General features: G+C 46.0%; 1 pseudogene; it reads left to right on the top strand.

Moving 5' to 3' along the window:
• The first annotated feature begins 14,632 nt into the window (after positions 1-14,632).
• LOC102820915 lies at positions 14,633-23,213 on the top strand (annotated as a pseudogene).
• Positions 23,214-25,747: the final 2,534 nt, after the last annotated feature.

The raw sequence follows: 25,747 nt of genomic DNA, 5'->3' as shown, positions 1-25,747 counted from the left end.
GTTAGCAGCCTGATTCGTAACCATAGATCTAACATAACTGAAAGACATTTTGTTGTTGTTAGATGCTATCAAGTTGGTTGTGACTCATAATGACTCTATGCATAATAGATAACACAACACTGCCCTGTCCTATGCCAGCCTCATAATTTTTGGTTGAACCCATTGTTGAACCTCTGTGCCAGTCCTTCTTGTTGGGGTTCCCGCTTTTTCATTGACCCTCCACTTTACAAAGCATAATGTCTTCCTCCAGGGACTGATCCTTCCTGAAAACATGTCCAAAGTACGAGCGACAAAGTCTTGCCAGCCTCGATTCTAAGGCGCATTCTTGCTGTATTTCTCCCATTCTGGCTTTATTTCTACCAAGACAGATTTTTTTTGTTGTTGTTCTCCTGGCAATACATGGCACTTTCAATATTCTTCACCAACACCATAATTCAAATGCATCAATTCTACTGTCTTCCTTATTCATTGTCTATGAGGCTTGGGTCTGGCTCACCTTAGTCCTCAAACTGACAGCTTTACTCTTTAACATTTTAAAGTGGATTTTTACAGCAGATTTGCCTAATGTAATATGTCATTTGATTTCCTAACTTCTGCTTCCAAGAGTGTGGATTGTGGATCCAAGCAAAATGAAGTATTTGGTAACTTTAATCCTTTCTCCATTTATCATGACGTTATTGGTCCAGTTGTGAGGATTTCTATTTTCTTTATGTTGATGTGCAATCTATATTGAAGGCTGTGGTCTTTGATCTTCATGTGTAATTATTTTAAGTCCTTTTCATTTCCAGCAAGCAAAGTTGTGTCATCTGCAAATTGCATGTTGGTAATAACTCTTCTTCCTCCAATCCTTATGTCACGTTCTTCATATAATCTAGTTTTGTGGATCATTTGCTCAGAATACAGATTGAATAAGTTTAGTGAAAGGACACAACTCTGGCATACACCTTTCCTGATTTAAAACCATTCAGTATCCTCTTGTTCTATTTGAACAATTGCCTCTTGGTCTATGTACAGGTTCCTCATGGGCACAATTAAGTGTTCTGGAATACTCACTATTCAAAATGTTATCCATAGTTTGTTATGATCCACACAGTTGAATGTTTTTGCATAGTCAATAAAACACAAATAAACATCTTTCTGGTCTTCTCTGCTTTTAGCCAAGATCCATCTGACAACAGCAATGATATCCCTCATTCCACGTCCTCTTCTGAATCTGGTTTGAATTTCTGGCAGCTTCCTATCAATGTACTGCTGCAATTTTGAATTATTTTCAGCACATTTTACTTGCATGTGATATTAACGATACTGTTCAACAGCTTGCAAATTCCGTTGGGTCCCCTTTCTTTGGAATGGGCACAAATAATGGATCTCTCCCAGTCAGTTGGCCAGGTGGCTGCCTTCCAAATTTCTTGGCATAGATGAGTGAGTGCCTCCAGTGGTGCATCAGTTTGTTTGAAACATTTCAATTTGTATTCAGTCAACTCCTGGAGCCTCTTTTGTTTTGTTTTGTTTTTTTGCCAATGCCCTCAGTGCAGCTTGGACTTTTCCTTTAATACCATCGGTTCTTGATCATATGCTCAATGGTATTAAATGTTTTTTTTTTTTTTAAAAAATCATACGACCAATTCTTTTTGGAATGGTGACTCTGTGTATTCCTTCCATCTTCTACTGATGCTTCCTGCATCATTCAATATTTTGTCCATAGAATCCTTCAATATTGCAAGTCGGAGGTTTTCGTTTTTTTTTCCTTCAGTTCTGTTTGAGAAATGCTGAGCATGTTTTTCTCTTTTGGTTTTCTGCCTTCAGGTCTTCGCACATTTCATTATAATACTTTACTTTGTCTTCTCAAGCTGTCCTTTGACCTTCTATTCAGCTCTTTTACGTCATCATTTCTTTTATGCTTTAGCTTCTTTTATGCTCAAGAGCCAGTTTCAGAGTCTCTTCGAACATCCATTTTGGCCTTTTCTTTCTTTCCTATATTTTTAATGGCCTTTGCTTTCTTCATGTATGATGTTCTGGATGTCCCACAACTTTTCCTGTCTTTGTTCATTGGTGTCACATCTTTCCTTGAGATAGTCTTTAAATTCATGTGGGATATAGCCAAAGTCATAGTTTGGCTCTCGTGGGCTTGCTTTAATTTTCTTCAGCTTCAGCCTCAATTTGCATATGAGCAATTGATTCTCTGCCCCTGGCCTTTTTTTGGCTGATGACATGGAGCTTTTTCCGTCATGTTTTTTCCACAGATGCAGTTGATTTGATTTCTGTGTATCCCATCTGGCGAGGTTCATGTGTATAGTCATGTTGTTTAAAAGAGGTATTTGCAATGAATAAGTCCTTGATCTTGCAAAATTCTATCATGCAATCTCCAGCATTGTTTCTATCCTCAAAGCCATATTTTCCAACTTGCAAACTCCAATCACCAGTAATTATCAATGCATCTTGATTATATGATCAATTCATACTGAAGAAGATGGTTAAATTCTTCAGTTTCATCATCACTGGCTTTAGTGATTGGTGTGTAAATTTGACTAATAATGGCATAACTGACCTTTCTTGTAGGTGTATGAATGTTATCCTCTCACAGGTATCGTTATACTTCAAGATAGATCTTGAAATGTTCTTTTTGATGATGAATGCAATGCCATTCCTCTTCAAGTTGTCATTCCCAGTATGGCAAACCATATGATTGTCTGATTCAACTCACTAATGTCTAGGATATGGATTTTTATGTGGTCCATTTCATTTTGACAATTTCTAATTTTCCTAGATTCATACTTCATACATTTCATATTACGATTATTAATGGACGTTTGCAGCCATTTCTTTCCATGTTGAATTGTGTCACATCAGCAAATGAAAGTTTGCTCCAGTCGTGTCATTAAGGTCAACTACTTTGAGGAGGTAGCTCTTCCCCAGTCGTATTTTGAGTGCCTGCTAACCTGAGAGGCTCATCTTTGGGCACTATATCTGACAATGTTCTGCTGCTATTCATAAGGGTTTCAGTTTGTCTTAGTCTGGAAGCTCTGCTGAGACCTGTTTACCATGGGTGGTCCTGCTGGTGTTTTACATACTGGTGGTATAACTTCCAGTATCACAGCGACACACAAACCAGCACCGTACAACAAACAGACAGATGAATGGTGGGAAAGATGTTTACTTGTGTTTTATTGACTACGCAAAGGCATTTGACTGTGTGGACCGTAGCAAATTATGGATGAAGTTGGGAAGAACAGGAATTAATTAAGCTCAAGTGGAACCTGTACATAGACTAGACCAAGATGCAGTGGTTCAGACAAAACAAGCTAATACTGTGTGATTTAAAGTCAGGAACGGTGTGAGTCACGGATGCACTTTTTCATCATACTTATTCAATCTGTGTGCTGAGCAAATATTCTGAGAAGCTGGACTGTATGAGTAAATGGCATCAGTATCTGAGGAAGATTATAAATAAACTGTGATAGGCAAATGACACCACCTTGCTTACTGAAAGAGATGAGGACTTGAAACACTTACTGATGAAGCTCAAAGACCACAGCCTTTAGTATGGACTGCACCTCAACATAAAGAAACCAAAACTCCTCACAACTGGATCAATAAGTGACATCAGGATAAATGGAGGGAAGAATGAAGTTGTTGAGGATTTCTTTTTTCTTGGATTCCTAGTCAACGCCCCTGGAAGCCACAGTCAGGAAATCAAATGACATTAGGCAAACCTGCAGCAAAAGATTTCTTTAAAGTGTTAAGAACAAAGATGTCACTTTGAGGCCTAAGGTGCCCCTGACCCAAGCCATGGTATTTTCCATCACCCCATTTGCATGTGAAGGCTGGACGATAAGGAACACAGAGGAAGCATTCATGCCTTTTGAATTATGATCTTGACAAAGAATATTAAATATGATCTGAATCGCCAGAAGAATGAACAGATCTGTCCTAAAAGAAGTGCAGCCAGAAGGCTTCTTAGAAGGAAGGATGCTGAGACTTTGTCTTACATACGAGGAGTCTTCAAAGAATCCATGGGAAAAAATACCATTATCTTTTTATTACATTTTTCCATGAACTTTTTGAAACCCCTCATATTTTGGACATGCTATCAGGGAGACCAGTCCCTGGAGAAGGGCATCATGCTTGGTAAAGGAAGCTCCACAGTGGGCTCAGACGTAGCAGTGATTGTGAGGACGGTGTAGGACGGCCCAGGGCCAGGCAGCATTTCATTCTGTTACACAGAGGGGCGCTAGGAGTTGGAACCGACTTGATGGTACCCAACAACAGTAACACTGACAGCACTAACTATAACAACTCTAACTACTTCTCACTTAACTAACAACTTGTCTAACATTGCACATTTGCGACAATAGTGAAAAATCTACTATCCATCTAGTTTTGCCCATTAATGAGGTACATTAATGGCAATAATAAATGCTGAGCAATAGAACTGTGTGCCTAGGGGCCGAGGCTTACTGGTGGAGTAGGGTGCCTCCGGGCACTTAGAGGTGAAGCTAATCAGCTTTGTAACATTTGCTTGAGCAGAATTAGAGGCCTGGTGGCTCAAGAGGCCCAAGCCAGGTCCTCTCAACGCAAACCCCCTTCCAAGACTAAGACTCAACAGAAATGCACGCTGTGATTGGTGACTACAAACATCACCGATAGGGGGAAGTGGGGTAAAAGCAAGCTAAGCCCTACAATGTTCAGTGGACTTCTGTGGACCCAGCTGGGGACCTGGTTGGCAAGCAGTGTGAAGAGACCTGGGGACTCTTGGGACCAGAGTCAGTGGCGTGGCCACGGAGGACTCGAGAGGAGAGTGGAGCTACCGGCTGACGGGAAGAGAGGACATATGCGCAGGAGCGCCCACACTTGCAGATGATACCCATGTGACCTGGACCGGATGACTGGATGATTGGAGCTCAACCAGGAGAGGAAAGAAGAGGGGAAAAGGAAAAAAAGAGTGAGCTGATACAGTCTGATGAACTTGACCTATACCTATGGAGCAGCGACTCAAAAGAAGGAACAAATCCTCAAGCAAGAAACATTCACACACACCCCCACACACAGAGTGGACGGAGAAGGGCAGCTTGGACATTGGATGCTCAAATGGGGAGGGGTGGACTACAAAGGCAAGAAGTGACTGGCTTACAAGCTTTCAAGAGGGAACCTGGTGCTAGGGAGCATGGCGGAAGGCAGAATCTCCAGTAGGTACTATTCAATCTGTCTGGGCGGAGCTGATGAAAGGAGATACAGATGGGTAACTCGTGATACTGTAGTGAATAATGCTTATCAGGACGGATTATGAGGGTTGGAAATGCAAAGGTAGAAGTTTTGTAATAAGGAAGGGAGTGATTAATTCTCCAGGATAGGAGCGGAGGCCTCTGGGACCATCAACGGAGAAGAGCCTAGAGCAGGATCCTACCCAGAGAAACAGAGACGCCTGAGATAGAGACAGAGATGATGACGTGGAGTGATGAAGCGACTGGGGACTTTGGACCCAGAGAGGGAAAGGGACTGTGGGCCGAAAACTGGGGGGGGGAGGGGGTGAAAGGGTGGGATATACCCTTTGGGTGGTTGATGATGCATGGAGGGGATTGGAACCATGGCAATGAGTTGATATACAATGGAATGAATGTAAAACTAAAGTTCTCCCATGTAAACTATCATATAATTCACAATAAAACATTAAAAAAAAAGAGGCCCAAGAGACCAAGGAACAGAGATCAGGAGACCAAGGGCGAGGGAGAGGCTGGCCTGTGGGTATGGCTGAGAAGCTGTTCTGATCAAAGAGCTGTGTCCAGGGGAACTGTAACCTGAGTCATTCCTGTTCCTGAATTATATATAACCTATTAGTTGCCTAATAAACTCCCTAATTGTGAGTATAATCCGTAGGTTCCGTGTGATCATTGTAACGAGTCATCAAACCCAGCAGAGAAGTAGAGCATGCTGGGAGAGGGACAGCTGGTGTCAGAATTGGTAAAAAGTTTGGAGAGAAGAGATATATGTCTGACCTCTGCCTCATAGGAACCAGCCTTGGCTGTTGATCTTGATTCTCCTTCCCCTTTGTGATATTGTTGTTGTTGTGAAGTGCCATCGAGTCGATTCCGACCCATAGCGACCCTGTATAGGGTTTTCAAGGAGCAGCTGGTGAGCTTGAACCACCGACCTTGCAGTTTAAATGACTTTGCAGTCTGACGCATTAGTCCACAGCGCCACACCAGGACTCCTTTGTGATATTGCTGTTGTTAAGTGCCCTTGAGTCAGCTTCGACCCATAGCGACCCTGTATAGGAGGTCAAACACCCCAACCATGACATTTTTATACATGTTAAGATTAGCCAATGGCAGTTGTTGTTTTTAAGTGCCAACGAGTTGGTTCTGACTCATAGCAACCCTGGATAATGTTTTCAAGGAGCAGCTTGTGGGTTTGAACTGCTGACCTTGCAGTTTGCAGCCCAGTGCTGATCCTACAGGGCCACAGCAAGAGGATCCTGTACCGTTGTCACAGTCATTGCTATGTGTGAGCCCCTGTGCCAGTCCTGCCACTGAAGAGCTTCCTCTCCTTTGTTTACCCTCTACCAGGCATGATGCCCAATGGTAGAGCCTCTTCTCTTTATAAGCCTCACTGTACCTAGTTTCTTTGAGTCATTTGCTTTTTCTGGATTCAAAATGATCTCCCTACATGCACACAGAATAACTGCTTAGAATAAACCTTATGTCATATTTTGCTGAGTTTTGATTATTTTTAACTATACCCAACAAAAACATGCAGAAACACTCAGGCCAATGGCAGATGGCATTTTTGAGCAGCGATATAATTACTTGTTCATTATCTACCTTTCCATTTAGATCTTAGGACCCATGAGAGCAGAGTCTATCTGTTTGTATACCCAGGATGTAGCAAAGGGTCTACTACTATGTAGTTGTCCAGAGAATATTGTTGAATGAACGGATTTACGTTCATTCATTCATGACAGTCGTTGATTCATTGATTCCTGGGACCAGACCCAATGCCCTACTTTGGCACCATGGATGAGTTAGATATTATTGATCTGCCAGTGTGGTGAGGAAGACAGATGATGAAAGAATACACTCATGGCTGTGTGGGAGTGGAGGTGGACTTCTGGTCTAACCTCAGTCCTTCTGGCTGCAGATGAAGTTAATTATATCTGGCTCAGAAAGAGCTAGAAGTCTTTGTCTTCATGAGGCCTCTAGCCCCAGCACAGGTGGGACTTCAGTACCCCACAGCGTGGCTAAATCTGAGGTGTGGATGTTGTTGTTAAGGGCCATTGAGTTGGTTCCAACCCATAGCGACCCTGTATAGGGTTTCCCAGGAGCAGCTGGTGAGCTTGAACCGCCGACCTTGCAGTTCAAATGTCTTTGCAGTCTGACACATCAACCCACAGCGCCACACCAGGACTTCTGGTGTGGATGTTGTTGTTGTTAAGTACCGTGGAGTCAATTCTGACTCATAGTGACCCTACACAGGGTTTCCAAGGCTGTAAATCTTTACGGGAGCAAACCGCCTCATCTTTCTCTTGTGGAACTGCTGGTAGTTTCGAACTGCCGACCTTGAGGTTAGCAGCCCGATTTGTAACCACTACGCTACCAGAGCTCCTTTGGTGTGGATGGGAAAGGCAGATCCTGATAATTCCCTAGTGTCATTGAATGGATTCTGACACATACCAACCGCAGGAATTCCAAGCCTATAAATCTTTACGGAAGCAGACTGCCTCCTCTTTTTCCTGAGGAGTGGCTGGTGAGTTCACACCACCGACCTTTTGGTTAGCATGTAACACTTAACCCACAGAGCCACTAAGGCTCCTTTCATGGAGAGTGCTACGAAGACAAAGCAAAGTAGACTGGGATCGACAGTGATGAGTGAAAAGCAGCTACTTTGGGTTACGAGGCCCTGGTAAGAAGGCGATGTTGAGTTGCCGTCTGAATATATCAGGGAACCAGCTTCAGACATGGGAAACAGCAAAGCTACAGAGGAGGAGATGGAGGAGCAATCTTAGTGCTGCGGGAACAGAGATGCCACCATAGATGGGTGGCTGTAAGGAACAGCAAGTTGTTTTCTCACAGTGAGGAGGCTAGACGTTTGAACTCAGGACGTCGGCTCTAGGGGAAGACTCTCTCTGTCTACTCTGGATGATACTTGTCTCAACTTCTCCAGTGATCTTCTTGACATGCCACGGTGACCTCCACACGGAGTCTACGTTTCCCCCACTTGTGCTTGCTTCTTGTGTCTCATATGTTCTTTAAATCACAAAAGCCACTGATTAGATTGAAGGCACACCCTACATAGATTGTTGTTGTTGTTATGTGCCATGGAGTCGGTTCCGACTCATAGTGACCCTGTACAGGGTTTCTGAGGCTGTAAATCTTTACGGGAGCAGAAAGCCACATCTTTCTCCCGCTGAACAGCTGGTAGTTTCGAACTGCTGACCTTGTGGTTCGCAGCCCGATTCGTAACCACTATGCTACACAAATAGGGCCTCATAAACAAAAAAAACCCTCTTCCCAAGTGGGATTCCATCCAGAGGTACAAGGGTTAGGATTCCAACACATGTTCTTGGGGGATGCAATTCAGTTCATAGTAGGAACATTCCTGGCATTTCTGTGGAGCAGCCAAGAGACCAGTGGTTGAAGAAGAGGGTGGAGGAGAAAGGGAGTGGGGATGAAGCCAGAGAGCTACCTGGGGCTAGACCCTTAGAGCCTCAGAGGCCGAGGGAAGACTGGACCCTGGCCAGGACATGTCTAGGAGGGTCCCAGGTGCCATCAGTGACACCCGGGCTATCTGTGGCAGATAACAGAGCCCAGGGCAGTGAGAGCTGGCTGGAGGGCAGAGATGACAGTGCCCAGAGTCTTCCTGGGGAGCCCATGCTACACTTCTCTGGCGCCTGAGCAACTGAAGCCAGGCACAAAAGAGTATGCATTGTAGGAGTCCATTTCTATGAACTAGAAAATACTGGTAAAACGAACGGATGGAGACAGAAATGAGATCAGTGCGTGATTTGAGACCAGCAAGAGGTAGGAGGGGACTCGGGCTGGCAGGGAAATACCTGGATCTGGATCTGGGGGGTTACTGCCCAAGTGTGAAGTAGATTAAACATTCATCACTAAAGACTAGTGTGTTTTACCGTGTGAACCTGATAAATGCACCACTGAGGACTGGATTCCACCTATCGGTGAGCTTACAGGACCGAGGTTTCCAAAGTGCTAAGTCTTTCCAGAAGCACACGGGCCTCATCTTCCTCCTGAAGAGAGACTGGTGGTACAACATCTATAAACAGAAGGAGTCCTGGTGGTGCAGTGGGTTAAGTGTTGGGTGCTAACCACAAGGTTGGCGCTTCAAACCCACCACCCACTTCTGGGAGCAAGGGCTGTCCACACAGCAGCCATGCCCACAGGGGTCTTCTGACTGCAGGAAGAAGTGTGATTTAAATTACTACGTGGACAAGACTGGCCTGTGTGAGCTGCTTGTGAGCTGACCTTGTGGAGAAGACACCCTGTACGTGGAACTCCTCCCGAATCTGTGAATGTCGAGCTGGACTGTTCTGTGCCACACCAGCCACCAACTCCTGTGCCCGCAGCATCGTCAGTCCTCTCTGCCCATCTGGGATGGTCGCTCAACTCCAGGCTGCACAATGTAATTAAGACACCTGTCACTAATGACCAGTTCTGGAGCAGAGCATCCAAGAGACTTCTCTGCCACCCAATGGGTTGTAACTACATCCTCTCCAGTGAGCTCTGAAGTTTGTCTTACATTGGCCATTCCCTTTCAGCTGAGGATACCCTTTAGAGTTTTCGCTAAAGCTTCATAATTACTCTCCTATCATTGCTTTGTTTAAATTTCCCCTTGCTGAGCTCTGGTAGCGTAGTGGTTACGAATCGGGCTGCGAACCTTAAGGTCAGCGGTTCGAAACTACCAGCCGCTCCGCGGGAGAAAGATGAGGCTTTCTACTCCCGTAAGGATTTACACCCTCGGAAACCCTGTACAGGGTCGTTATGGGTCGGAACCGACTCGACGGCACTTAACAACAAAAAACAAACAAACAAAAAAACAGCGAGAGTCTGGTGGCTTTGAACTGTCGAACTTTCAGCTAGCAGTCCGATGCTTAACCCACTGTGCCACCAGGGCTCCTTACGTACCTTATATCTCAATACAAAACAAATCCCTCTGTGAACTCGGACTCACCCCCATTGCTGTCAGTATGGCAAGAAGACCCCGCACCACTGCCGTAGGGTTCCCAGGCATGCTCAGTGTTTGGTGGGTGGCGGGGAGACCTGGGGTCTCTGCGCTGAGGTGTCTGGGAATGGTCTCCCTGGGGGGTGATTTCTGGAAGTCTCTTCCCCACCAGTGGTGCCAGGTCTCCTGGGATGGTAATCACTGCTGTTTTTGGCAGGCTCACCAGGTGCACCGGCCCCTCCCCCACCTTTGAATTCCAGCTCAGTCACCCAGGAGCTGAATGACCTAGAAGAGCGAGGATAAGGAGGTCACCTCTGTAAGCTGTAACTGTCTCATCCCAATAAAGACTCTCAGCTCCCAGCCATGCAGGAGGACTGATTGAATGATGTGTGAGCCGTACCTGGCATGCAGGGTGCCCGGGAGGCTCCATTCTCTCAGGCCAGACCCCTGAAGGCTGGGTCGGACTTTGTCCTGACGTTGCTACTTCCTGCTGTGTGAAAAGCGCAGAAAGCAATGTCTGCCAATGTAGGAGAACCCCATGTCCAGACTCCCCAGCTTCCGTCTTCACTATGACACATGCCCCTCATTGGGTCTACTGGTCACGCTCTGTGTCCCCACATACTTGCCAGCAACCCTACTACCTCTACCCCCAAGTTGCAAATCTCCAAAGCCTCCCCATTGCCGGAACTGGGGTCTGCTCCCCTCAATTCACCAGTCTTGAGGTCTGCTGTACAGTTTCCATTTGTCCTGCATCCCCCAACTCTGCCTGCCCTGTCATCTGCCGTACCACGTGCACAGAGTGAGGGATCTGGAAGAGATGACTGGTTGCCAGGGCAACAGAGGAGAAAGCGCTTGCTCTGCCAGGCTGCTGATTGGCTGAGACAGGTCCCACCTCCTGCCATCCTGAAGGTGGGGGACAGAGGAAGGGTCTCCGTGAACCAGAAAACGTATGAGGGTACTGATCCTGCCCAGGACTGTCCCCTTCTGGCCCAGTCAGAGCCTCTGGGCCTGGGAAGCTCGGTCTTCCCTGGAAGGCACTGGCTTCATCCTATCTCTGCTTCCAGCCTCCAGGGTGGCCATAGATGTCAGTGTCTCTGGAGACAGCAGCTGCGACTGAGTCCATGGGCCGACACTGAGCTGTTCAGGTTGAGGTGGCGCGCTCAGCATAGAGGCCCCGGAACAGGCATCTGCAGGGCGTGAGGTGGGTCTGTGGGCATGTGGGGGGGCCGCGCATGGAGTGGTACCCATGGCTTGGGAGGTGGGGAAAGGGACCCCGCAGCCTCACACTGCCCGGACTGCATCTTGGCTGAAATGGGGCTGGCAAATTCCTTCTAGATCATCGAATACCACCTCCCCCCCCACACATACACACACACACTCCTGTCACTGTGCACTGGGGACCCGGAGACCCAGAGAGAGTGAGGAGTGGCCAAGGTCACACAGAGGCCAGGAGGTGATTGGCTTCTTTACCTAGGACAGCCCCGTGAGAAGTCAAGCAAACTCTGGGGTGCTTCAGTCTACCCAGGAATGCCTGGGATTTTGCTCACAGGGCTGGAGAGATTGTTGTTGTTAAGTGCCATCAAGTCGGTTCCATCATAGCAACCCTGTATAGGGTTTCTGAGATGTGACTGGCGAGTTTGACCCACTGACCTTGTAGTCCAGTGCATTATCCCACAGCACCACACCCGGCCTGGGGAACACTAAATTCTACTGTGCAGATTCACAACATTGAAGCTGAAAGAAATGATTCTGCTCAGCCTGGGTCTCCCCACCCGACCCCATCTTTATGTTCATGTGGAAAGGAGGTCCTGCTGAGCACCTTGGCCTCAGTCCAGTTGGGCTGGAGCCACTTTCTTGCCTGTTGTTGTTGTTAAATGCTGTCTAGTTGATCTGACTCATAGGGTTTCTTTAAATCATTGTGAGAGCAGAAAGCCGTTCTCCTGCAGAGTGGCTGGTGGACTCAAACTGCCCACCTTGTGGTTCACAGTCTAGTGCTTATCCTGTAGAGTCACCACCCTTCTGCTTTTCTGCTTAGGGATCCCAACATTCTGAGTTGTCCCTGGCTCTCCAGAAAGGCAGGTGGTTGGGGGTTACCAGCTGTTAGAGTCCTGACTTTGGGCAATTAGCTCATGCTCCATTTGACTCCTGCTTTGGAAGGTACCTTGAGAGGTTGTCTAGACTGAAGCAGCCACTGGGGACGACAGGGGGCAGGGAGGGGCTCAGGGAAGGATGCAGCCCAGGAAGCAGCATCTCTCCCTCCCCAGGGTCACAGGTCACCCAGGCAGACTCACTTGGAAATAGTGGACCAGGAGGAGTTACAATTTGATTCCCCTGTTCCCTCCCAGATAGCCAAAGGAGTTCTCTGCTACTTTATCCTGCTCAGGTATCTTTGTCCACCCCAAAGGCTCAGGTGTCAGGACCTGGTTGGGCTCAGGGTCCAGTTCTGCCACTTTTCAGCTGGGTAGCCCCAGGGCAAGTTGGTGAGCCTATCTGGGCCTCAGTTTCTTCACCTGTAAAATGTGGACAGTAATACCCCATAAGGCTGTTGTACTGTTCATAAAAGCCTCTCTAACATTGCTCTCTCAGGCAGAAGTGGGGCACCTCATCTCAGGGAGGGTTTGAGAGTATGTTCAACCAGTTCCTGGAGGAGATCATCTTCAATCTGGCTTTTGAAGTATGAACAGGAGTTTGCCAAAGGAACAAGAATGCAAAGAACATTCTGGGCGAAGTGAAAGCATTTGTGAAGGCAGGTTGACCCAGGTGACTGACAGGCAGTTCCATAGAATGATGTGTAGGGTGGGAGATGAGGCTGAGGTTGGCAGGGGACAGATGTGGGTGTCCATTGTGTGGACAGTCTGTGACGAACCTTACACCCACTACCTCCCAAATTCTGCTTCCAAATGACTGCTTTCTCTACCCCTGGTTCACTGAACTATCACTGTTATTGCTGTTGGGTGCTGTTAGGCCTATTTTGGCTCAGGGTGGCCTCGTGTGACAAGTAGAACAGTTCCATAGGGTTTTTTAGACTTCAGCTCCCACAAAGATTTAAAAAGTCTTGGAAACCTCCACAGGATCGCTGTGAGTCAGAACCAACTCGACGGCACTTAACAATAACAATTTTTACAGTGGCCAACTATCAGGTCTTTCTTCCTTGGAGCCTCTGGGTGGGTTTAAACCACCAACATGTCAATTAGTAGCTGGGTACTTAACCATTGCACCACCAAGACTCCTCAGAAGTGACCATGTGGCTCTGTGGGATAAAACACTGGACCACAAAGTCAGCGGTTCAAATTCACCAGCTGCTCCTTGGAAACCCTAGACAGGGTTGCTATGAGTTGGAACCAACTTGACAGCACTTAAGAATAATAACATATTTATTAAGTGCTTATTCTGGGCTAGGCACGGTACTAAATGCTCTTTAGGCATTGTCTTGATAAAAGTTCGCAGTGGCCCTGAATTGTATCTAGAAATTGTTGAAATGTCTAAGGTTTTATTATGTATATTATCACCAAATTTTCAAAATGATTTCTAATCCCATTTCACAGATAAGGCAAGGGAGGCTCAGAGAAAAACAAACTTATTATGTATCACTTGGAGTTCTGATGTGGTGCTGTAGGATAAAGCCTTGGACTGCAAGTTTACTTTGAACCATGAGGTCTGCAGTTCAAACTCACCAGCCGTTCCTTAGAAATCCTATACAGCAACAGTGATGTATCACTTACTTTGTGCCAGCTACTGTTTCTAAGCATTTTATATAAATTAACACATTTAACATTCACAACTCCCTATGACCATGGTACAACTATTGTTGTTGTTAAGTATCCTTGAGTCAGTTCTGACTCATAGTGACCCTGTATACGTTTTCCAAGGAGCAACTGGTGAGTTTGAACCACTGACCTTGCTGTTCAAAACCGACCTTGCGGTCTAGTTTTATCTTACAATGCCACACTGGGGCTCCATGATACTGTTATAGTTCCCATTTTACAAATGTGGAAACCAGGGATCTAGTAAACTGTGGAAACAAGACTCCCAACCAGGTCAGTCTGGCATTAGAATCCATTCTGTTCATCGGAAAAGTGTGGGAGACTGTTCTGACCCTGCTGATATCAACCAGGTGCCCCAGGAATGGCCAATGTGTGACCGAGGCTGAGGATCAGGGAGTTTTTGCTTCTCCCTTCCATAGGAGGAAACTGAGGACCAGAGAGGTTAGGTAACTCTCCCAAAGACACACATGCTGGAGAAGGACTGGCTATATGCCTCCTTCTTAGATGGTGGGTCGTCACTGGGTGAGAAGCCTGGTGCGGAGACAACTTTGTGTTTGTTCAGGATCTGACACCCCCACTTCCACCACTCTGCTGAGTCTGTTTCCCCAATCATAAAGGGATACTTGGGCCTCCTTCAGGTGGGACAAGGGGCGCTCCCTCGACCCTCATGTCTATGTCTCGCCAGCCCCGCCGCGATGCCTCACTTCCTGGACTGGTTCGTGCCTGTCTACCTGGTCATCTCTGTTCTCATCCTCGTGGGCTTTGGCGCCTGCATCTACTACTTTGAGCCGGGCCTGCAGGAAGCGCACAAGTGGCGCATGCAGCGCCCCCTGGTGGATCACGATCTCCGCAAGACTCTGATGGTGCGGGACAACCTGGCTTTCGGTGGCCCTGAGGTCTGAACAAGCCTATGGCTCCCTCCCCTGTTCCTGCCTTGCCTGAAGACCCTCCGAGGAGAGGGAAGACGACCCCCTGATCCTCCAGGGCATTCCTGTGCAGCCCAGACTCAGGAGGACCTTGGCTGTGGAGAGATGAGTCACCTGGTACCTTGAAGATGGGTCTCGGGAGACATTCCCTCCCATCCCTAGTGGCTTTATGCTGTCTAGCACTCCTGCCTGCCGCCTGTCCTGCACCTCGGTCCCCTCATTCCCCCACAGTCCCGAGTCTCCAGTTACGTTCAGCTGCCCACTCTGTTCAATGGCATGGATCTGGCCTGCCAAGTCCTGCAATTCACATGCTAGCCCCAAAGAAAGAACCCCGTTTGGTGGGCCATCTGCTTGGTTCAGCCCAGCCCCACCCTTTCCGGTTTAGAACTGGCAAGGGGTGTATGGCTGGGATGTGCGCAAGGGCAAGGTCAAACGGAGGGGCGAGGTGTGTGTGTTTGCATCCAAGGGAAAGGAACACAGAGGGAGGTGATGAGCCATGTGTGAGAGCCACTGGGGTCCAGGCAGGTTGGGAGGTGATAGGGTGGGTGGGGTGAGCTCCGTGGGTGATGTGAGGACCATCCACAGTAATTCCCAATCCCCTTCCTCCACTAGACTTCCCAATCCCTTCCCCTACTCCAAGGCTGAGACTGCTGGTGGGAGCCCCTGACTGTCCTCTCCCCCATATTGTACTTCCAGGGCAAGCCCAGCCCACTCTGAGCCAGGACCCCTCTAGGCCCCTAAGCCACCCTGAGTCCCTACTCCCACGTGGAGCCCCTGTTGCCTCAGTTTGGATGTAAATTTACAACCTGCCTCACTCTTCTGCTCCCAGGCTTCCATCTAGTTTATCCACAGTAATAAATACTTCATGGCTCTCTTTGCAACACAGTCTCCTTTCCTGAAAGTAGGATCGTGTCTTTCATCCCACGAGGTTCTCATAAAAAACAACAACAACAAAAAACATGATAGTTCAAGATGCCTATTTTAGAGATGGGAATGATAAATCTCAGAGAGTGGGGGCAGGGTTTCTCAAAGGCTGAACTATTGGTATGTTGGACCAGATCATTCTTTGTAGTGGAGACTGTCCTGTGCACTATAGACTATTTAGCAGCATTCTTGGTCCACCCACTATAAACAAATAGCACTTACTCACCTCATGTTTTTGAGTTATGGTGTTGGAGAAGAATATTAAAAATACCATGGTCTGTCATAAGAACAAACAAATTTGTCTTGGAAAAGTGCAGCCAGAATGCTACTTAAAAGTCAAGATTGTGAGATTTCATCTCTCATACTTCAGACATGGTATCAGGAAAACCAGTCCCTGGAGAAGGACATCATGCTTGGTAAAGTGGAGGGTCAGTGAAAAAGAGGAAGACTCCCAACGAGATGAATTGGCACAGTGGCAGCAGCAATGAGCTCAAGGTTAACAATTATTGTGAGCATGGTGCAGGACTGGGCAGTGTTTGGTTCTATTTCATTCTGTTGCTATGAGTTGGAACCAACATGATGGCACCTAATAACAACAACCCCATATCTATCAGTGACAATCAAAAATGTCAACTGGAAGCGCTGGGGCAGAGGACCAGTAAGGATATAAATTCAGATACAGAGATGCCAAACAACAGGACCTTTAAATGAAACAGAATTTTCTTTCCTTCTCATGGTATAGTCCATGGGGAGACTGCCCAGAGCTGGGCCGACAGTATTGGTCCAGGAGGCTGTTCAGGCACTAGGCTGCATCTCTCTTCTTATGCCTGGGATGTTGCAGTGGTTGGTATCATCTGAGATGGCTCATCTAAACCTGAGTAGCAGGGTGAAGGGTGAAAGATGTTCTCTCCCTTAAGCGGAATTGCCTGATGCTATACTCATTATATCCCATGGACCAATACATAGTCATATGGCCACTCCTAACTACAAAGGAAGCTGGGCCACAGCTTTAGTGGAATGACAATGTGCCCATTTAAAATGTCCACTTCCTGGAAAGAGGAGCAGACAGTGTGTTAGTGGGACTTACCTGAGATCACAGAGCCAAGGGCTGAGGTTCAGACTAGATCTCCTGATCCCAGACCAGGGCTCTTTCTGAACATGTCCCATTTTGAGAGTTAGGGAGAGAGCAAGTTACCTTCTATCACCTTGGGGAACTGGGCTGCTCATCCCCATGGGAACAAACCCAGAATCAAGCTGTCTTGTAGTCAGGACTAGAGTGAGGCAAGAGAGATGTCTAGGGTGCTACATCTGAGGAAGCACCAACTCTTTTGGGTCACATCTTAGCACCCCCTTAAATTTAGAACCCCGCTTGCTCCACCCTAGGCCTGGCCCTGCCATTGGATTCTCACAGCTCTAAGCTCTCAGCAACGCCCTGGGGATTTCTCACACTCCTTTCCCACACCAGGTGACTGCCCAGTAGAAACTGTTTTCCCTTTATTGTCACCTAGGACTCTTCCAAGCACAAGTGACAGGGACCAAATTGAAAACCTTTGCTATCCAGTTGATCTCTGATTCACAATCACATCTTTCTCCAGCAGAGCGGCTGGTGTGTTCAAACTAAGCACTTTTAGATTAGCAGCTGAGTGCTTAATCCCTGCAACACACACACCTGATTTAATAGGTATGGCCCAGGTTCCGAACTCAGGTTGGGCTACATCCAAGCTCAAGCTTTTCACCAGGACACCTGTCTCTCCGTCTCACTTTCCTTTATGCCAGTTTCCCGATTAGCTATTTCCACAGGAAGACAAAGTTACAGTAATTTCCTCTTACACAACTGGCAATTTCAGCAGCGATATTAAGTTCCAGCAAAAGCTCAAGGACTGACTTCCATTGGCTGTTAGGTGTACACGCTCAAGAGATGGTATGCTCTGATTGGCTAACCAGCTGTTGTGCCTACCTCCGTAACCATGGGCGGAGTCAACTCCACCAGTCACAGGGACTGAGAGTGATTATAGTGGTTGTTAACAAAAGGAAATGGAAGGGGTTCTGGTAGGGCAAGAACAGAAAGGTATTGAGAAGAATCCTACGTAGAGGAGAAGTGGTTCAGCCAGAGGGTCCCATGGAGTTTCTCCCAAGTGGGTCTGAGTGAGGGGGAGGGTCTACTGGAATCCTCAGGGTGAGCTGAGCTCTGAGTGTGAGCTGCCAGGGCAGGCAGGATGTGACAAAGGTGGTGACTGGGTTTCCTAAAGGATGTTAGAGGGTGGGGAGACCTTTTAATGCCATTAACACATAACACAACCACATCTTTCTCCAGCAGAGCGGCTGGTGTGTTCAAACCAAACACTTTAAGATTAGCTTAATCCCTGCAACACACACACCTGACATAATAGGGCCCAGGTTCCGAACTCAGGTTGGACTGCATCCAAGAACTCAAGCTTGTCACCAGGACACCTGTCCCTCTTTCTGCCAGTTTCATGATTAGGTAGCTGTTTCCACAGGAAGACAAAGTTGCATATCATCACCTTATGCAAGAAAAGGACCGTATGCAGTTCATAAATGCACTGGTTTATTCAAAAGAAAACGTCTTTAAGCATGTCTCTGCAATCAATGGATAGCTGTTCTTTCAGCAATATACTTGTCTTAGTCTTCTTAGGGTGCCTTCAAAAAAAGGTTCAACCATGTTCCACAGACTCCCATTGACCTGGAGATGAGAAAGACAAAAGGAAGGGCTGGTTGGTCTGAAGTGTGGTGAGACCTAGGGATTCCTGAGCTCAGGGACATAGCCATGGAGGGCTATGTCCAGCTGAGGGGAGATGCACAAGAACGCCCGAACTTGCAGATTTGAACCGATGGCTTGATAATCAAAACTTGACTAAAGGAAGATAAAAAAAACAATTTTTGATAAAGGAAACAGTGTAAATTGCTACAAATTGATAAACTTGACCTATACTTATAGATGCAGTGGCTCAAAATACCACATCAAGTATTGATCCTATCCCCTCTGTATATAGGGTTGATGGGGATGTCCCGGGCAACTTGGACATTGGCTATCTAAAATCAGAGGGTGACAGAGGCACAAAGTGACTGGCTTGCAAGTTTTCAAGAAGGAGTTTAGTTTAAGAGTATGTGGGGACTCAAACTATCTGCATTTGAATTATGAGGTTGGTGAAGAATATTGAAGTATCATGGACTGCTAGAAAAAAACAGACAAATCTGTCTTGGAAAAAGTACAGCCAGAATGTTCCTTAGAAGTGAGGATGGCAAAATTTCATCTCACGTACTTTGGACATGTTGTCAAAAAGCACCAGTCCCTGGAGACAAGTTTATAATGCTTGGTAAACTGGAGGGTCAGTGGAAAAGAGGGAGCTTCCCAACAAGATGGATTCACACTGGGACAGCAACAGTAGGCGCAAACATAAGAACAACTGCGAAGGATGGCAGGACTGGGCAGTATTTCATTCTGTTGTTCATAGAGTTGCTATGAGCTGGAAACAACTTCCAGCACCTACCAAACAATAACAACTATCTTGAGAGATTTTTTTGAAGGACACAGAAAATCATGGAGGCTTATTATGAAGAAGTTTTAAGAAAATAGAAAACTTCATTGGTGAGAAAAAGACCTGGAAATTTGCATAGAGCGTTGTTTTTTTCCCATCATGAAAATGTACTTGCTCATTCTCAAAGGGTAGCAGGGCTGTCCTATGAGAAGTTCATTGAGAAACCTTACCCATCCTTCATCATTCCCTTTAGACTTCATTTTATTCCCCCAACTCATAGAACATTTAAAAGGAACATGACTTGAAGATATCAAAACTGCTGTTTCAGTGTGGATTAAATAAAAAAGAGCAGACTTCTTCTGGGAAAAGTTTACGGAGATGGAAACATTGCTTTCACAATGTTTGTAGACATGCAGGAGAGAAACAGTACCTTCATATTTTGATATTTTTATTTCCTAAAGTTGGCTATGGGAGTTCTGGTGTGGCGCTGTGGGCTAATGCTCTGGACTGTAAGATTTGTTTGAATCACAAGGTCAGCAGTTCAAGCTCACCAGCTGTTCCTCAGAAACCCTATACAGGGTCGCTATGGTTGGAACTAAGGAGCTCTGGTAGCGTAGTGGTTACAGAAATGGACTGCGAGCTGCAAGGTCAGCAGTTCAAATGAGGCTTTCTGCTATAGCCTCAGAATCCAGAATCCCTGTACTGTGTCTGAACTGACTCCACATCATATAGCAACAACAATGGTTGGAATTAACTCGAGGTCACATAGCAACAACATCAAAGGTGTCAGTGCTTTTGACCTTCCCTCCCAAAGAAATGAATTCCTCCCTTTAGGCACTATTTCACAAGTTCCTGTGACATTTTTTTTCTTTCTCATTAAAAATGGAGCCAAGGTGGGGCAGGAATTTTAATGCTAATCTAAGTAGGGAGTGAGATGTGGGGGTGAGAGCTGGAAGTCCAGGACCTGAAGCTCTGTGCCGCCCTATTTATCAGAGGTGGGACTACAAAGGGACAGAAGTAGAAGCCAGAAGTCTTAGTTAGGATGGCTGGCTGCAAGAGACAGAAACCCAATTAAACAAGCTTAGACAGGATGGTGGCTTTAGGATGGTTTTTGGCCTTTTAGGACAAGGGAAGTGACCGGGACTTAGGACCATTAGAACCAGGTACTCAGATCTCCTTAGGATCCTTTCTTACCATTTAAAAACATATCTGCCTCTGTGACTCCATTGCATTCTTCCCAAGCTGTCAGTAGGGAAAACATCAAGCAATGAACACCTGGGAAGTTCACTAGTTCACAACTCAAGTTACTGATGAGAGTTACCAGTCCCTCTCTCCAGCTTCAAGTCCAAATATCCCAGAGGAGGTTCACTGTCTCATCCTAGAACACACGCCCAGTTTTAAGTCCATCAACCAAGGCTGGGCTGAGTGCAGTGTGCATACACCCAGCTGGGGGACAGGATCCATCTGACCAGTCAGTATGTCCCAGGCTTAGGCCATCTCAGAAAAGACAACACTCTTGGGATCTAACTCCATAGATGTGTTATAGGGGGAAGGTGGGCTTCAGAAAGAATAATGTAAACTGCTCCGACCCCAGTTTGGAGGTAGATTGAGACACCGGAGTTTTTTTTTAAAAAAGGAAATTCTTTGGCAGCATTGAAAACTAGGAAACAGCATGTTAACATCACCCTTTCTGGTTCCTCTTTCAGAGTCAGAAATTCTGGTCATGTTGGGCCTGAAGTGTGAACATCTTTATGGTTTCCAGCTCATGGCTTTGGCAGAGGAGGTGTTGAATTCAGTCCTGCTGAGGTTAGGGAGGGGGCAGTGGTCAGTTCTCCTCACAGGAGAGCTGCCTGTGTCTGAGGGCTGTAGCGGGACCTCCCATCCCGACTGCAAGAGGAGGGTCCTGAGCCTCAGAGATGGTGAAGGTTTCACTCAAGACCTTTGCTCTCAAACTTGGATGTCTTCTCTTTGTCTATTCAGAACTTATTACATAAATGTTTATTTACACCCACTCTTCCCATAAGGATCTGAGAAGTTTTCAGCTGAAGAAATATGCTTACTGAGAAAGACATATGCTTACTCCTACTTTTCTTTATCTTTGAGCTTCCTGGCAGCCAGAGGGAAAGGGGAAAGAAACACAAACAGGGCATTCTTGTTATACAAGACAGGGGAGAGGTTGACTTTTCATGAGGGATATATTTTCTGGTTTAAATCCTGAAAACACATGCCTCGGATGGGATGCTGAGAGGAACACAGCCAATGGTGTCCTCAGCAGGATTTACAAGTGAGAGGGCTGGTGCAGGTGGCTGAACCTACAAAACAGGCTAGTGACCATGGAGGCAGAATTTTTCCATATGTCAGGGCATCCCAGAGAGGTGGACTGGGGGCAACCTGAGATCAGGGTGAGCATATAGTCAATTCTAGAAAACTGTTTATTTAAATCGTTGTGCAAATTCCTTTAGTGATGTTGTTGTTAGGTGCCATCAAGTCAGTACCAACCCATAGCGACCTTATGCACAGCAGAACGAAACACTGCCCGATCCTGGGCCAACCTCACTACTGTTGCCATGCTTGAGTCCATCGATGCTGCCACTTGGCCAATCCATCTCACTGGGTGTCTTCCTCTTTTTTTCTGACCCTCAACCTTACCAAACATGATATCCTTCTCCAGCAACTGGTCCCTATTGACAATATGTCTGAAGTATGAGAGACGAAGTTTGGCCATCTTGGCCTCCAAGGAGCATTCTGGCTGCACTTCTTCCAAAACGGAAGTGCCCATGGCACTTTCAATATTGTTCTCCAGCACCATAACTCAAAAGCATCAATTCTTCTACAGTCTTCCTTATTCACTTTCCAGCTTTCGCATGCATTTGAGGTTATTGAAAATACCATGGTTTGGGTCAGGCACACCTTAGTCTTTAAGCTGACATCTTTGCTTTTCAACACTTTCAAAAGGTCTAGAGCAGTAGATTTGCGTCGTTTGATCTCCTGACTGCTGTTTCTGTGAGTGTTGATAGTTGATCCAGGAAGAATGAAGTCCTTGACAACTTCAGTCTTTTCTCTGTTGATAAGAATGTTGTTTATTGGTCCAGTGGTAAGGATTTTTGTTTTCTTTACATTGAGATGTAATCCATACCAAAGAAGTCTGTGCTCTTTGATCTTCATCAGTAAATGTTTTAAGTCCTCTTCACTTTCAGCAAGCAAGGTTGTTTCATCTGCATATCGTAGGTTGTTAATGAGCCTTCCTCCAATCCTGGTGCCATGTTTTTCTTCATAGAACCCAGCTTTTCGGATTATTTGCTCAGCATATAGGTTGAATAAGTATGATGTAAGAATACAACCTTGTCGGACACCTTTTTAAATTTTAAACCATTCAGTGTTCCCATGTTTTGTTCGAACAACTGCTTGTTGGTCCAGATTCCTCATGAGCACAATTAAGTGATCTGGAATACTCATATTTCACAATGTTGTCCATAGCTTGTCATGATCCACACAATCGAAAGCCTTTGCGTAGTCAAGAAAGCACAGGTAAGAGTGCGGGTATCCTTTGTCCCATCCACACCGGCTCTCCGGTCCCCGCCGGGCTCAGGCGTCATGGCGCCCCGCAGGAGGAAGGCAAAGGCCGAGGTAGCGGTGGTTGCATCGCCGGAGAAGCCACGGTGGTCGTCATCGAACACTGCACGAGCTGACGCGTCTACAGGCGCAACGCTGCGGCCTTGAGCCAGGCGCTGCGCCAGGATGGCGCCTCCGAGCTGCCAGTCCAGGTGAACCCAGCCAAGCTCCGCAGGGGTAGCTTCGAAGTGACACTGCTGCGCCAGGACGGCAGCAGTGTGGAGCTTTGGGCTGGGGTGAAGAAAAGGCCGCCACGCAAACTCAAGTTCCCTGAGCCTCAGGAAGTGGTGGAGGAGCTGAAGAAGTACGTTTTGTAGGAGAGAAATCCACAAGCTGAGCCTCTGGTGAGGTTGGAGCATTTATGATGGAACATGGCCAAACTTCAGTAGTTTCTTCCCTCCCAGAAATGATGGTTCAGTTGTGAGGCAACCCTTTACTAAGGTACTGCAAAACTTCTTGGATTTAATAAAGTTCTTGATTTAAAAAAAAAAAAAAAGCACAGGTAAACATCTTTCTGATGTTTTCTGCTTTCAGCGAAGATTCATCGGACATCAGCAATGCTATCCCTGGTTCTACGGCCTCTTCTGAATCCGACTTTAACCTCTGGAAGTTCTCTGTCAACGTATGATTGTAGCTGTTTCTGTATTATCTTTAGCAAAACTTTACTCGCATGGGATATCATTCATTGGATCACTTCTCTTTGGAATGGGTACAAATATGGATCTCTTCCAATCAGTCAGCCAGATAGTTGTCTTCCAAATTTCTTGCCATAGCTGAGTGAGTGCCTCCTGTGCCGCCTCACTTTCTTGAAAGATTTCAATTTTTATTCCATCAATTCCTGGTGCCTTGTTCTTTGCCAATTCCTTCAGTGCACCTTGGACTTCCTCCTTCAGTATCATTGGCTCTGGATCATGTGCTACCTCTAGAAACGGTTGAACATTAACTATTTCCTTTTGGTACAGTGACTCTGTGTATTCCTTCCATCTTCTCTTGATGTTTTCTGCATCAATCAATAACTTGCCCAGAGAATCTTTCAATAACGAAAGTTGAGGCTTGAATTTTTTCTTCAGTTCCCCCAGCTTGAGAAATGCTGAGCGTGTTCTTCTTTTTTGTTTTTTTGGTTCCAGATCTTTGCACATTTTGTTGTAATATTTGGCTTTATCTTCTCGAGCTGATCTTTGAAAATTTCTGTTCAGCTCTTGGACTTCCTCATTTCTTCCATTTGCTGGAGATCAGTGTCTCTTCTGACATCATTTTGACCTTTTCCTTCTTTCTTGTCTTCTTAATGACTTTTTGCTTTCTTCCTGTATGATGTTCTTGATGTCATCCCACAACTCTTCTGGTCTTTGGTCTTTAGTGTTTAATGTATCAAATCTGTTCTTCAGATGATCTCTAAATTCAAGTGGGCTATAATCAAGGTCATAGTTTGGCTCTCGTGGATTTGTTTTCATTTTCTTCATCTTCAGTCTGAATTTGCATATGAGCAATTGATGGCCTGTTCCGCAGTCTGCCCCTGGCCTTGTTTTCACTGATGATATGGAGCTTTTCCATCGTCTCTTTTCACAGATGTAGTCAATTTGATTTCTATGTATTCCATCTGGTTAGGTCCATGTGTATAGCCGTCTTTTATGCTGTCTAAAGAAGGTATTTGAAATGAGCAAATCATTGATTTTGCAGAATTCTATCATGTGTTCTCCAGCATCATTTCTATCACCAAGGCCATATTTTTCAACTACTGATCCTTCCTCTTTGCTCCCAACCTTTGCATTCCAATCACCAGTAATGATCAATACATCTTGATTGCGTGTTTGATCGATTTCAGGTTGAAGAAGTTGGTAGAATTTTTGTATTTCATCCTCACTGGCTTTAGTGGTTGGTGCGTAAATTTGAAAAATAGTGGTATTAACTGGGTTTCACTGCAGGCGCATGGATATTATTCTATCACAGACAGCATTGTACCTCATGACTGATCTGGATATGTTCTTTTTGACAATGACTGCAACACCATCCCTTTTCAAGTTGTTATTCTTGGCATAGTAAACTATGTGTTTGTCAGATTCAAAATGGCCAATACCAGTCCATTTCAGCTCGCTAATGCCTAAGATATCAATGTTTATGCATTCCATTTCATTTTTTGACAACTTCCAAGTTTCCCAGATTCATACTTTGTACATCCCATGTTCCGATTTTCAATGGATGTTTACAGCTGTTTCTCTCCATTTTGAGTTGTGTCCCATCAGCAAATGAAGGTCCCGTGGGCTTTTCTCCCACGGGCTTTACTCCATTCGCATCATCACAGTCAACTCTACTTAGAGGAGGCAGCTCTTCCCCAGTCGCATTTTGAGTGCCTTCCAACCTGAGGGGCTCATTTTCTGGCATTACATCTGACCGTGTTTCTCTGCTATTTAAGGTTTTCAGTAACTAAATATTTGCAAGTAGTTCGTCACTCCTTCTTCCTAGTCTGTCTCTGTCTGGAAGCTCATCTGAGACCTGTCAACCATGGGTGACCCTGCTGGTATTTAAAATACCGGTGGCATAGCTTTCAGAATCACAGCAACTCACAAGCCACCACAGTATGACAAAATGACAGACGAGTAGTGGCCTTTAGTGATGGGATGTGTGAATTTACCCAGCATTTCTGTGTGTGCCAGATGCCGGAAGCCCAGATGAATGTCACCTGCTATTGCCTGGCATGTACTCAGCTCATGGCAGGGTCTCCAGATTACTTTCAAGAGGGTACTGCATGCACGCTGAACATCTTGTCACCAGCCTCTGGACCTTTACAGAGCCTTGTCAAGTGCCTGCTTAACCTCAGCACTGGGCCCGGCACCAAGATGAAGAAGACAAATGT

The sequence above is a fragment of the Chrysochloris asiatica genome, unplaced genomic scaffold, assembly GCF_000296735.1.
Source record: "Chrysochloris asiatica unplaced genomic scaffold, ChrAsi1.0 scaffold00097, whole genome shotgun sequence".
In the NCBI taxonomy this organism is placed as follows: Eukaryota; Metazoa; Chordata; class Mammalia; order Afrosoricida; family Chrysochloridae; genus Chrysochloris; species Chrysochloris asiatica.
Note: the sequence above shows the minus strand (reverse complement) of the source record. Positions and strands in the feature narration are given on the sequence as shown.